This window comes from Macaca fascicularis, chromosome 8 (genome assembly GCF_037993035.2).
Source record: "Macaca fascicularis isolate 582-1 chromosome 8, T2T-MFA8v1.1".
Taxonomy (NCBI): domain Eukaryota; kingdom Metazoa; phylum Chordata; class Mammalia; order Primates; family Cercopithecidae; genus Macaca; species Macaca fascicularis.
The window spans coordinates 88,620,376-88,632,480 of record NC_088382.1 but is presented as its reverse complement, the minus strand read 5'-3'; the positions used below and the strand labels follow the sequence as shown (position 1 = coordinate 88,632,480).

The following is a 12,105-nucleotide window of genomic DNA, read 5'->3' as shown; positions in this document are numbered from 1 at the left end:
TTATCTGGATTTGCCTATGGGTATCTAAAATTTTATGCAGCAGCAATAAGTATTTGCAAAGGCATTAACTGAATGTATGAGGGGAGGTTTTTCAGGCTCATTTCCAGTCATCTGATACTAAAATCCAGTTATCTGATACTAAAATCCAGTTTACTAAAATTGAGATGGTGCCTACTCCACACCAAATGCTTTTACCTGCTTTTAGCAATTGACTTGTGCTTAGACAAATGTTTTTCATTTTCCTTAATCATTCTCACAAAGGAAACGATAAGTGCTATTCTTCACCACTGAGTAACACAAATAAGCAAGAAACAAAAAAGTAGCTCAATCTCTTTTGTTTACCTCTAAGTAAACCTTAACAATATTTCAACAAGACTTTCCCAGTAAGTAGAAATTTATTGTTATTTTTATTGTATTTAAGTCAAGAAATGTCTATAAAACCCTGGAGGGATGAAATTTTTCAGAAATTCTCTGAATAGTCCCTTTAGAAAGTATGAATTGAAAATATTTGAATCTGATAATAAAAGGATAAAACAATCTGACCCTTTCAATAAACAATTGTTTTGTTTCCATGTTAGTCATTTTATCTTCTTGAATCTTGAGCTTATATGATGACTTTGCATATAGTTACTTCTATTTATCAGTGAGCATTCATTGAGTGCCTTGTACCAGTAAGATCCTTTGTTAAGGACTTCATTTATGCAATCTCACTCCATTTCACATTAGACCTCCAAGACAAGATCATCATCACCATTTTCTAGATGAGAAAATCAACCCAGATAGCTTCCTAATGCCTTTCACTGTCAAATGGAACTCTAACACAAGCATTCTGGATAGGTAAGGAAAAGAGACCCGATCACTAATATGGAAATATTGACCTGGAGCATAGTAATGCTGTAAAAAATATATATGTTTTATTTTATTTAAAATAAAACCTTCAGGCACTGTTCTAGTTTTTAATTAGTGGGCATAATTTATAAATAGTAACTCATTTGGTCTTCATGACAACAGAAGTAGTATTATTATCTCCATTTTAGACAAGAGAAAACTGAGGTACAGAAAAATTGAGTAACATGCTTAAGACAGGAAGTGGTGAAGCAGAATTTCAGATCCCAGCAGGTAGGCTTCATGGTTTATCCTTGTCTTCACCATGCTAAAAACAATGTTAGGATAACATAGGCAAGTCTGTGCAGATTGATAACCGGTCATAATATTTCTTCATAATCTTTCCCACAGATTTGAGAATTTTGAATTTTGCCTGTAGCTCTACTGATAAAGAATAACAATGTTTTATGAACGTTTGTCAGGTCTTTTAAAATGTATAGTGAAGGATAAAAATCATTGACTGATAAAGGAAGTTAAAATGAATGTTCATAGTGCTTTTTCCTTTGGAAAAGATACTTTCTAAGACATGCATTATTCATTTCGGGGATCATAACAAAGCTGGGACATTTGAATGGAACATATTCATAGAATTATTGAATTTGAAATACAAAATGTAAAAAAGAGAACACTAACCATAAGTTGTTTTCTGCAGAAAAATTTTAAATCACCCTAGCTTTAAATCTTATATTCATACATCTTCAGCAATAATGAAGAGTTGTTTATTTGTAAATAAGTGAAATAAACCCCATCTCATGATATGCAGTATTAAAGGCGGCACCAGAATACATGTTTTAAATTTTATTTGATTCATTTATATTTTGCATTTTTGTATCTCCCTGCTTTTCCTTAGGAATTTATTTCTTGGACCTCTTTTCAGTCAGTGTCTGCCCCCTGTGGTAAGCTGAGGAGGCAGCAGTCAAATGCCTATGTTCCTGCAGGTTACAGTGTGTGTGAGAGCCCCTGCAGTTCAGCACTGAGCCAACCCTCTGGTTTTCTTAGAAGGTGTGGCAGGTTCAGTGCAGGACTAGGGGAGGGGAAAACAGCAGTTGAGATGCTCCCTGAAGGGAGCTACAGCATGGCAGGGGCTGACACTGGCATCGTTTTGGGGCATCTGTGATTGCAGCTGGGAAACACACTTGCCCAGGAAACAATCACGATGGAGTAGAGCGGCTTGCTGTTTCCTCTTTGTGTCTGGGAGACCACATTATTGCTTAGGCTTTTAAGGTTTGAAGGGAAGTGAGCTCATTTGACCTGGCAGAGACCATAATTTATCAATCTGCCAGATACATATTTGTTAGAGAGTGGTTGTGCTCTGTAGAAAAACATAAGTCAGAATGGTGACTTCATATATTTAATATTTTACTTTATTTACAAATAGCATGTTAATTATCCACAGAGAGATATACATCTAGTTAAAATGCACAGTTATGCTAACACCAAATAGAAAGTATTTTTCTTTGTTCCCGATGCTGATATTCTGGCAATGTGTTTACTACGTTTTTTTGTTAACACATTGAATACGTTTGTAAGCAGCCTGGAGAAAATAAGAGGTTAAAGGAAGTGAAGAAAGATGGAATGTGTTAACACTGACTCTGAATGAATATATTTCACCTCTATTCATTGCTTATAATTCATTTTTTCTGTTGTGACAACATCCTAGTTATGGAAATACTGCTGACTTCAGCTTAGAAATGGAAATTTAAATACCTGACTTTAGTCAAGTGTGTTGGGAAGAAGCAGGACAGCTTGCAGCCTTGTCAAGCAATGGAAAGCAATATATCAACTGAGCAGTTATGAGTCCTGGATCCACTCCCAGGTCTCTCACTCATCTGCTCCATGGCCTTGGGTAATTTGCTTAACCTTTGTGCCTGACAATTTCCATAGCCACAAAATGGGGTTGATTACATTACTGTGTGAGAAAACTTTCAGATGCTTTAAAGTGGGGTACAGAGACAACAGATAAACACAGTGATCCCAGGGACTGCTCCTCCCCAGATCATTCTGCTAAGTGCTTTTACCACACAAAAAAGGAAGTGGTTGAGGGGACACACGGAAACTTTTGGAGATAATGGATATATTTATTATCTTGATTGTGGTGATAGTATTGCCAATGTATACATACGTCCAAATACATCAAACTGCACACATCAAACGTGCAGTTTTTTATTTATCAATTATATCTCAACAAAGCCATTTAAAAGAGGAGAGACAGAACTCAGTAAGCTATGAAGAAACATGAATGGGAAGGATACTTACAAGATGCTAGACATTTAAGAGGTGGGATGTTCTGGGAGATACAAAACTCATCATCACTGAGGGCAGCCTGCTCTGTAGGGACTTGCTCTGCCTGCAGGAAACAGTTGGATAATTTCCTTCCTTCCCCTTCCACACGCACATAATATTAGTGAAAAAAAAAATTGGAAGACTTGATTTTCCTAGGGGGAGTATTAAATCATAGATGAGAGAAAGAAAATATGACCTCACAATATTATACCCACTCTATATGTCATACATGTGTAAAGCAACAAGCAGTCATTCTCAAACATGAAAGATATCAAGGATTCTAGAACCCAAAGACCCTTCTCAATAAACTATTTGACAATAAAATTTAGCAAGTCAAGCAATACATCAAAACAAACATGAAAAGGAGATGTGTCAGTATTGAATTTGTGGTTACAAAGAAGAATATAAGTTTTATAAATTGGACAATATAAAAACACAACTTAAGAAAAATTGGGGCCTAAGAGAGGAGGTCGTGAAGTATAATTATATTTGCAAAGCATGTTGTCAATCAATATTGTCCAAAATTAAAACATAAAGTTAAAATAACACAATTACTCAAACTTTAAAAAAACATAAAAACAAGATTATTATTTCATAGCTATTAATTAAAATGATGTGGCGTCTATAGTAGGATAAAATTTTAAGCATTTGATATACGAAGACCCAACATGTGATCCCACAAAACCATGACACACAGCTGACTAAATCTTTGATTTTCAACCATAAAACATACAAAGCTGCCTACTTAATTACTTTACTCCTTCCCTTTTAGAATCCATATATTTGGGAGCTCCCTCTGGTGGTTGAATAAAATATAATTTTCATATTAGTAATGCTAAAAACGTTTAAATAAAATAAAAAGCTACGATCTACATTGAAATTACTTCCTGTAGAATATGAAAGTCTTCTTATTTTTAAGATATGATACCTTGTGGTATGGTGATGACAGTGATTGAGGATGATGGTGATGATGATGATAAAAAGAATTCTTTTTATTCAACTCTTGACTCGTGTTTATTGCCACAATAGTAGATAATACGGTTGGAAACAACCTGGCAAAACAAGCAGATAAGGCAAAACTCGTTAGAAACAAATCATGTATTTTAAAAAGTGCAAAATTTAAAATTAAACTCTAGAAAGTAAAACGGAAATTGAGAAAACATCCTAGGACTCACAAACAGTACAAAGTATAACATATATTCCAAAGTATAACAAACGACAAACAAACAGGGCATCAAAACAATGAAGGTACTACATAATAACATTTTCATTATTACAACAAATGTGTATCAACAACTTATTGTTTTCCCTAATTCTTCTGTCTATTCTTCTGCAGAGTAGCAAACAGAATGAAGTATTTCAGTGATACACTTCTTAACCCTAAAATCTCTTGGGGGAATCCTAAAGAGACTCTGTCTGTTTTAAGACAGAGTTAAAAGCCTCTGTCTTTTAACTGGATCAGGTCTTGTCATTGCCTATAGGCCTCTACCATTACTACCTAGGACTGAATACTCACAGAATGATGTCAGGAAGTACTTTGCCATCGCCAAGCCCTGGTGATTGATCATCTAAGCACAGGATCTGATTTTCTCCTGAAATGCTGACTCCCACTCCATTGTCTGCCTAACACTTCATTTCCCGCTAAGGTTTGAAGACTTTTCTGAACTCTGGGTCATGTGCCTGAGTCCAGAGACCATATGTAGGTCAGTCCCTTTCTTTTTGCGTCGGTGCCATAGGACGAGGGTCCTGCTATCAAGGTTTAGCTCTCTAGGAAAGACTGACAGCCTGGCACCACCTTTCCAACCATGCTGCGAATCTCACTTTTTGTGACTCCACTTGTAGGATGGTATCACTTGGTGTGCATACCTCCAGAGTTAGGAATGAGAGGGATTCAGTATTCCAGTTACTCCGGTCACAACTGAACACCCTCCAGTGGGGCAGTTTTGACAGTGAGGTCAGTGTTCTCAATCAGACTCTGGCAGAATCCCCAGATTCCAACATGACCTCAGCCAGCCTAATGCCAAAGAGTCAGTTGGGATACCTGCATCCAACCATGTAACTCCAAATTATTTCTACCACAACAACATTGAGAGTTAGTATGAGAAAAACATTCTACAAACTGTAAAGCCCATGTACATTACATATTAACAGCAATTAGCTTTGCATATCCATGAATACAGTCCTATCAATTCTATTTAACATTGTGTGTTAAATAGAATCTGTGGGTCTTCCTGAGATTCTGAATATCATGACTGAATGTTGTTTTTCAATCAAAATGTGCTAAATCCTGAAGCAGCCATTGGCAGAGCTCACTCCCAAATAGCCAGTCAAACTGACTATCAAAGCAGTAGCATTTGGTAGAGCTCATTCCCAAATAGCCAGTCAAACTGACTATCAAAGCAGTAGCATTTGGTAGATGTAGGTAAAAGGTGCTTTGTTGCAACATGTTTTCCAAAGAGAAAGTGTGAAACAATAAGATTCTGCCATCATTTTGACATTTTTACTGTATCAGAGAATATCTGCCAATCAAAATAAATAAGGGGCAATGGAGAATTAGCATACAATGGGGAATTAGCATACAAAGTTCTACTTGGCTTTGTATTTCTGATGTCTGCAAGAGACTATGCCCTAATGAAATCTGTACAAAGGGGTTGTGCCATGTCACAGTTTAATGTAACGGGCTGCTAATATGTATGCACAATGCCCTTCTTTTTCTGTCTAGAGGCACTTAGGTTAGTCAAAGTATGGAACAAGTCTGCCCTTAATCACAAAGTTTGCTAAAATGCAATTAAGTAGAAAAGTCAGTGTGCCTTTATGCCTTTAAAAACTGAGATTGGCATCTCTGCAGTAGATGTGTGTATACGTGTGTTCACATCTATTTTTCAGTATTGTCTGATTTCATCCTCACAGGCCATTCACTTCAGCTACCTTATAAATTTTCCCATATACAAAATTCTTTAGCCCCCTGAAAACAAAAAACAAACAAACAAAAAAACCTTCTGTGGAAAATGTGGCCTAATGGTTTCTGTTAACATGAACTTATGCAAACAGAAATTGTCTTCTAAAAATTTTCACATTCTATTCACAGAAAAATATAGTAGCCAAATGAGTGCCTTCATCGGGACTACTGGTATAAGGGTCAGATTTTCTCCTAAATCATATTCTCCACCAAGAGCCAAGTGACACATCCTACTATGCAGCCTCACAACATATGTGACTCAAAGGCATGTCTCAGCAATATTACCAGTCACCACATTGGGCAATTAGGGGGCTGCTCTTGATTTATCAAAACTATGACTGTTTGCTGCTTCAAGGTGGAGGGTTCTGCTGCTTTAATTCACAACCTTTATGGGCTACAGCTCATATGGTGTCTTAGTTCATTCTGTGCTTCTATAACAGACTATCTGAGACTGAAAAATTTTTAATAAACAGAAATACATTTTCTTAAAGTTCTGGAGGTTGAGAAGTCCAAGATGAAGAGGCTGGCACCTGGTGAGAGCCCTCTTGCTGCATCATCCTATGGCAGGAGAGCAAAAGAGCACTCAGGTGAGAGAGAGGAAAGGAGGCCAACCACATCCTATGATCAGGAATACACTCCTGAAATAACGGTATTAAACTACACATGAAGGCAGATTCCTCATGGCCTAGTTTCATCTTAAAGGTCCTACCTCTCAACACCATTGCATTGGGATTGTTTCTAAGAAATGAACTTTGAGGGACACGTTCAAATCACAGCACATGCTAAACAGCAACAACAAAGACATTCCATTCCCAGGTCAATTTCCAACAGAGTAGTTAAAACTTTTTCCCTTTTCCTCCCACTTGAGAGATTATATCAGAAATCAGTGACAATGACATCATAATAAGCATAACCTAGAACACGTTACATTTTGTATTTTATAAAATCATATAATATCACAAACTTAGAAATATTAGTAACTTGCAACATATCTCACAATGATTCACAATACATCCGTATATTACAACAGCATGTTTTAAAACTGTTGGTCTATAGGTTTCATTGTAAAGCAATGGGATTTTTATAGCACTTTACATGCATTCTTCATTCAATTCTCACAATATCCTTATAAAGTAACAGGTGAACATACCATTTCCCTCGTATTAAAATTTCCTTTCACACATTTATGGGATCATGAATTAAGCATGGGCCAAATATTTGCTGCATGGATACAGGAAAAGGGAGGCAGTGATTACTTTTATAATGAAATTTGCAAGGCTAACATTTAGAAGACTTTTTATTTCTTCTTAACTGCTTCACCTATAATTAGGAAATGATGCTGTTATACCAGTAATTTTTGGTGTTTGTTATACTAACTTATTTTTCCTTTCTTATAATTTATAGAAAAAATAAAGGCACTAAATTAAATAAGTTATAGGAAATACTGCATAGTATGTCTGTCTTATAAGTTCACAATGTTCTTTTGCATACTCATGGTGTTGAAAAGTCCTTCAGTAAGAAACAACAGACCTGGGGTCTACTTGAGGGTGGAGGGTGGGAGGAGGGAGAGGAGCAGAAAAGATGACTACTGGGTCCTGGATTAACAGCTGGGTGATGAAATAATGTGTAAAACAAACTCCCGTGACACCTGTTTACCTATGTAACAAATCTTCATATGTAACTCCAAACCTAAAATAAAGGTTAAAAAATTTAAAAAAAAAATAACAACCAAGCTCCATATCTGAAAAAAAAGTCCTTCAGTAAAGAATTACGTTGAATTTTGTTTCACTTCCGTTATTAACATTTTTTTGACCATGGAAATTTTGCTCCTATAAATGCTGTTAACATGATTTGGAACTGACTTCTGTAGAACATACTTTGAGAACTGCTACATGAGATGTTAACTGTCTCAGGGTTCAAATAATCAAGCGTCCTATAGATGTTTTACTCACTTGTTTTTACATAAAATAAAAAAATAAGTTACTTCTTATGAGAATTTCTTATAAAGGATTCCTCCAAGAAACTGAGAGATAACCAAACGTAAATACAAATGAGAAAGAACATGTTCATCAATTCTAAAACCAGTAAATACTGCCAATGATACACAAGTTGAGCATCCCTAATCCAAAAATTCAAAATCCGTAATGCTCCAAAATCTGAAAATTTTGAGCACTGACATGACACCACGAGTGGAAAATTTCACACCTGAACTCATGTGATGGGTCACAGTCAAAGCACAGATGCACAGCATACAGTTTACCAAGCATCCTCAAGAGAAAAAAGACACCCCCCCAGCCTGCTTCTGCTGCAATGTATCTTTTCTGAGCACATCATGACAGTTACACCAAACAACCACAGATTGTCTATATGAATGGCTGAGATAGTGACACCTTTGCTTGCTGATTTAATGTACACAAATTTGTTTCATGTACAAAATTACTAGGAATAATGTATAAAATTACCTTCAGTCCACGGTCATGGGGTGTATATGGAAATATCAATGAATTTTGTGTTTAGATTCAGGTCCCATCCCCAAGATATCTCATTATGTATATTCAAATATTTCAAAATCCAAAAGAAAACCTGAACTCTGAAACGCTGAGGTTCCAAGCATTTCAGATAAGGGACACTTACTCTGTATCACAACTTTCTGGCAGGAATCTCTGCTAGATACACTAAATTTGAATCAGCATGAAGAAAAACACCAGATTGATATGCAACTTCCCTTCCTGAAAATGTGCAGTTTTCAGGGAAGTAATTAGAGCAAATTCTGACACTTCTCACTAACAGTAAGTAATTGCAGAACAGGCTGGAAGCACAGGCAGCTTTGGGGGAAATGGGTTTCTGCCATAGACTGTTGTTGTCCCAAGCTAATCAAACTCAGGAAAATGGACAACCACTCCTCAGTACATTGTTATTGTTTGTTTCTTCGCTGATGCCGCTCTTCTTAAAAGTAACATATTTTCTCCAACATGGCAATGGGAAAGGGATCCTCAGAATCTAGAGACTTTTAAAGCAAGGTTGAACAATTTTCACAGAGGTAAAAGTTATTATGCAAGAAACACGATAAAAAAATGTAGCCTCAGCACACTGAAAGCCGATAGGACCCAAGACTTTTATCCAACCTGACTTCTAATCTAGTTAACATACCTGAATAATCCAAAATCAAAGGCATACTCCTTAGTACCTTCAACCCAGGCTACACACAACCCACTCCCCTCTTCTCCTCCTAGCTCCCTCCACCAACCCACACACACTAGAACTCACACAACACACTAGAACTGAAATTTGGTGCATTCTTTCCCAGAAAATATATAGAGAGAAAAATGCAGAAATAAAGCTTTTCATGGCCACAAATCTTTTCCTACCTGCCCAGGTGCAGCGTAACTGAATTTATATTTAAATTTGAAGGACGAATTAAAATGGCAGCCAGGTAAACAGGAGAAACCATGAATGATCTATCCATGCTATTTTTGGAACAAAAGTTGTCTTGTACAGTCTTTGTTCAAAGATGAGTACAAGCAAAAAAACAAAGAAAATGTTTTAAAAACACAGAAGAAAGTGCAGCATGGGAAAGAGATTAAGCATATTCTTTGCAAATAGATTTATTTCAGGAAAAAGGAGAAAATTTTAAGGAGGAACTGTAGTGTCAAGGCAATTACAAAGCTATACAATAATACAAACTGTCATACAATTATCATACAATTCCCCATTTTTCAAGTTCTCAGGAAAGCTATTAACTCTGTGTAAAGTATTCAACCCTGTGCATATAAGTTTAAAAATCTGTTTGAAAGACATTTTTCTTAGAAAAATATAAGTGAACCAAAATAAATCAATAATAAAGCCGACAAAGCTATTATAGAACAACAAAGTGTTATAGAAGAATTCTTTCAGATTTCAAGGAATTTACTTCTATGAGCTCAGAGGAAGAAGGAAGGCATCACATAATTTTATACAAAATCCATGTAACCCTGAAGCAAAACTCAACCAAAACAACCTACAAGTGATAAAACCCCAGACCCATTTCAACATAAATTTAACAGCAAAATTTAGTAATAAGATGTTAATATTTGTAATCCATTGCTGTACTGAAATTCTATTAATGACCAACTGATGTTCATTGCAGAATATAAAAATGGTTTAATGCTAGAAGGTTTGTTAATATAATTTCTCCCATAAATAGACAGAGGAAAAGAATCTGTAGTCACCATATATTCTAAAAAGTCATCAAACGCCTATTCAATTTTTTTTAAACTTCTTAATAAAGACCTTTAGCATATTTTTTAAAGAAAAAAAAACTTAACAGCCAGAAATTTTCTCTCTCACCATTACTATTAATATTCTTCTAGGAAAGCTAGCCAAAGGAATCACTAAAAAATGTTTTCTAAGAATATTAAGTATAAACAATCAAAAGGACTCAAATTTTGTTAAATTTTAACAAAATTTTAATAAAGACTCAATATTTGTTGTTTTATTTGTAGACAAAATAGTTTGCTACATAAAGAAAACAAGAATATTGACTAAAAGTAACTTAAGATAGTGTGTTCAGCAAAGACAATCAGTTAAGAAATTAGTATTTTTAAATGGAGCTTTTCTATAATAAGTAAACAATTATTTAAAACAAAACAAAGATATTTCATTCACAATAGCAACTGTTATATGGTAGCCTTACAGACATGAAATGTTACTAGGGAGAGATAGGACTGGATGTGCTTTCTTCCTTCACTTTCTTATTGTTTAGATTTCTATATTTTTTTTAAAAAGTGTTAATTTTATTAACAAAAACAAAACATATTATCAAAAACTAAATACCTATTTTCCTTAAAAATTAAAAAAACTAGATACATTAAGATAAACATCAAGATATTTTATCATATTTTAATAGATCAAACAATTTAATAAAGATTAACTTGATAGAATTACTTTTTTATGCTAAAAGAGTCTTTAGAAGACATCTAACTCAAGCCTGCATTTTCAAATAAGAAGTTCAGGGCTTTACTGGTTACAGGATTTGTTTAAGGTTTCTAGGCAATGGCAAAACCAGGATTAAAACTCAGGACTTCTGACTTTGAGTCCATAGTTTCTTTATTTTTTCCTGACTTCTCTTACCCATTCTACTCCTCATTATATTTACAAGAGTAATTCTTAGCTATTCATGATCTTTCTTCAATCTGACTTGGATTTTAGAGTATTAATGAAACACTCATTTAACTCACACTAATATGTTGAACTTGGAATCAAGATCTGTCAGTGACTATTTAGGGATTCCGTGGAGCTTGGCACTGCAGATTCTTGCATTTAGCTTTGCTCATCTGGCACTGACTATTCCGCCATAGCCATAAGGCGTTTATTTTCTGCTAAGTTGATAAAAGTAAGAATGGGAAAATGCTCCTCTTTCCAGGGGCTCCTCTAGCCCTCACTTTCTTTCCTGTTCAAATAAGAACAGAATAGGTACATTTCCTACACATTCACAAAAGTATATATCCTTCTTGCCCATTCATTAAATATCCAGAATAAAAGGTTTTTATGGCCAGATGCTATCTATTGCTTATTTTAAAATGTTTACATTAACTTATAATCAAGTCTCCATAATTCCAATCCGCAAACTTGATTCAGAGACAACAGTTCCTTATTTTAAATCTAGTTATATATCCAAGCTTAGCCAATCATAACCTCCATGGACAACATCAATTCTTAATATAATAACTAATAACAGTAAGATACAAAGTATGGACAACTGGAGACAAGGATGGTATATAAATCACAGGAGTGCAAGCAGCTCAGTTTAGGTAGAAAAAGAGACACAAGTTCTGGCTGGACTTCTTGGGAAGCAGAGGCAGAAGAGGATAGAGACTAAGAGTAGAACTCTACTAATTTTTGACCAGCCTAGAAGTACTGAACTACCCTGAGCAACAATGGTCAGAAGGACACCCCTCATGCAGCCCCACCTCTACATTATTTGTACGTGCTGATTATCT

At 35.3% G+C, this 12,105-nt stretch overlaps 1 long non-coding RNA gene across 1 annotated transcript in view; it reads right to left on the bottom strand.

Annotated features, from left to right (window-relative positions):
• Positions 1-2,942: 2,942 nt before the first annotated feature.
• The window catches only part of LOC135964757 (uncharacterized), a 101,983-nt gene continuing 92,820 nt past the window's right edge, over positions 2,943-12,105 (bottom strand). Inside the window, exons 2-3 of the long non-coding RNA XR_012416471.1 lie at positions 4,097-4,220; positions 2,943-3,320 (exon numbers count right to left, since the gene is read on the bottom strand). This is a non-coding gene — a long non-coding RNA (uncharacterized lncRNA). The remainder of the gene's footprint in view (positions 3,321-4,096; positions 4,221-12,105) is intronic.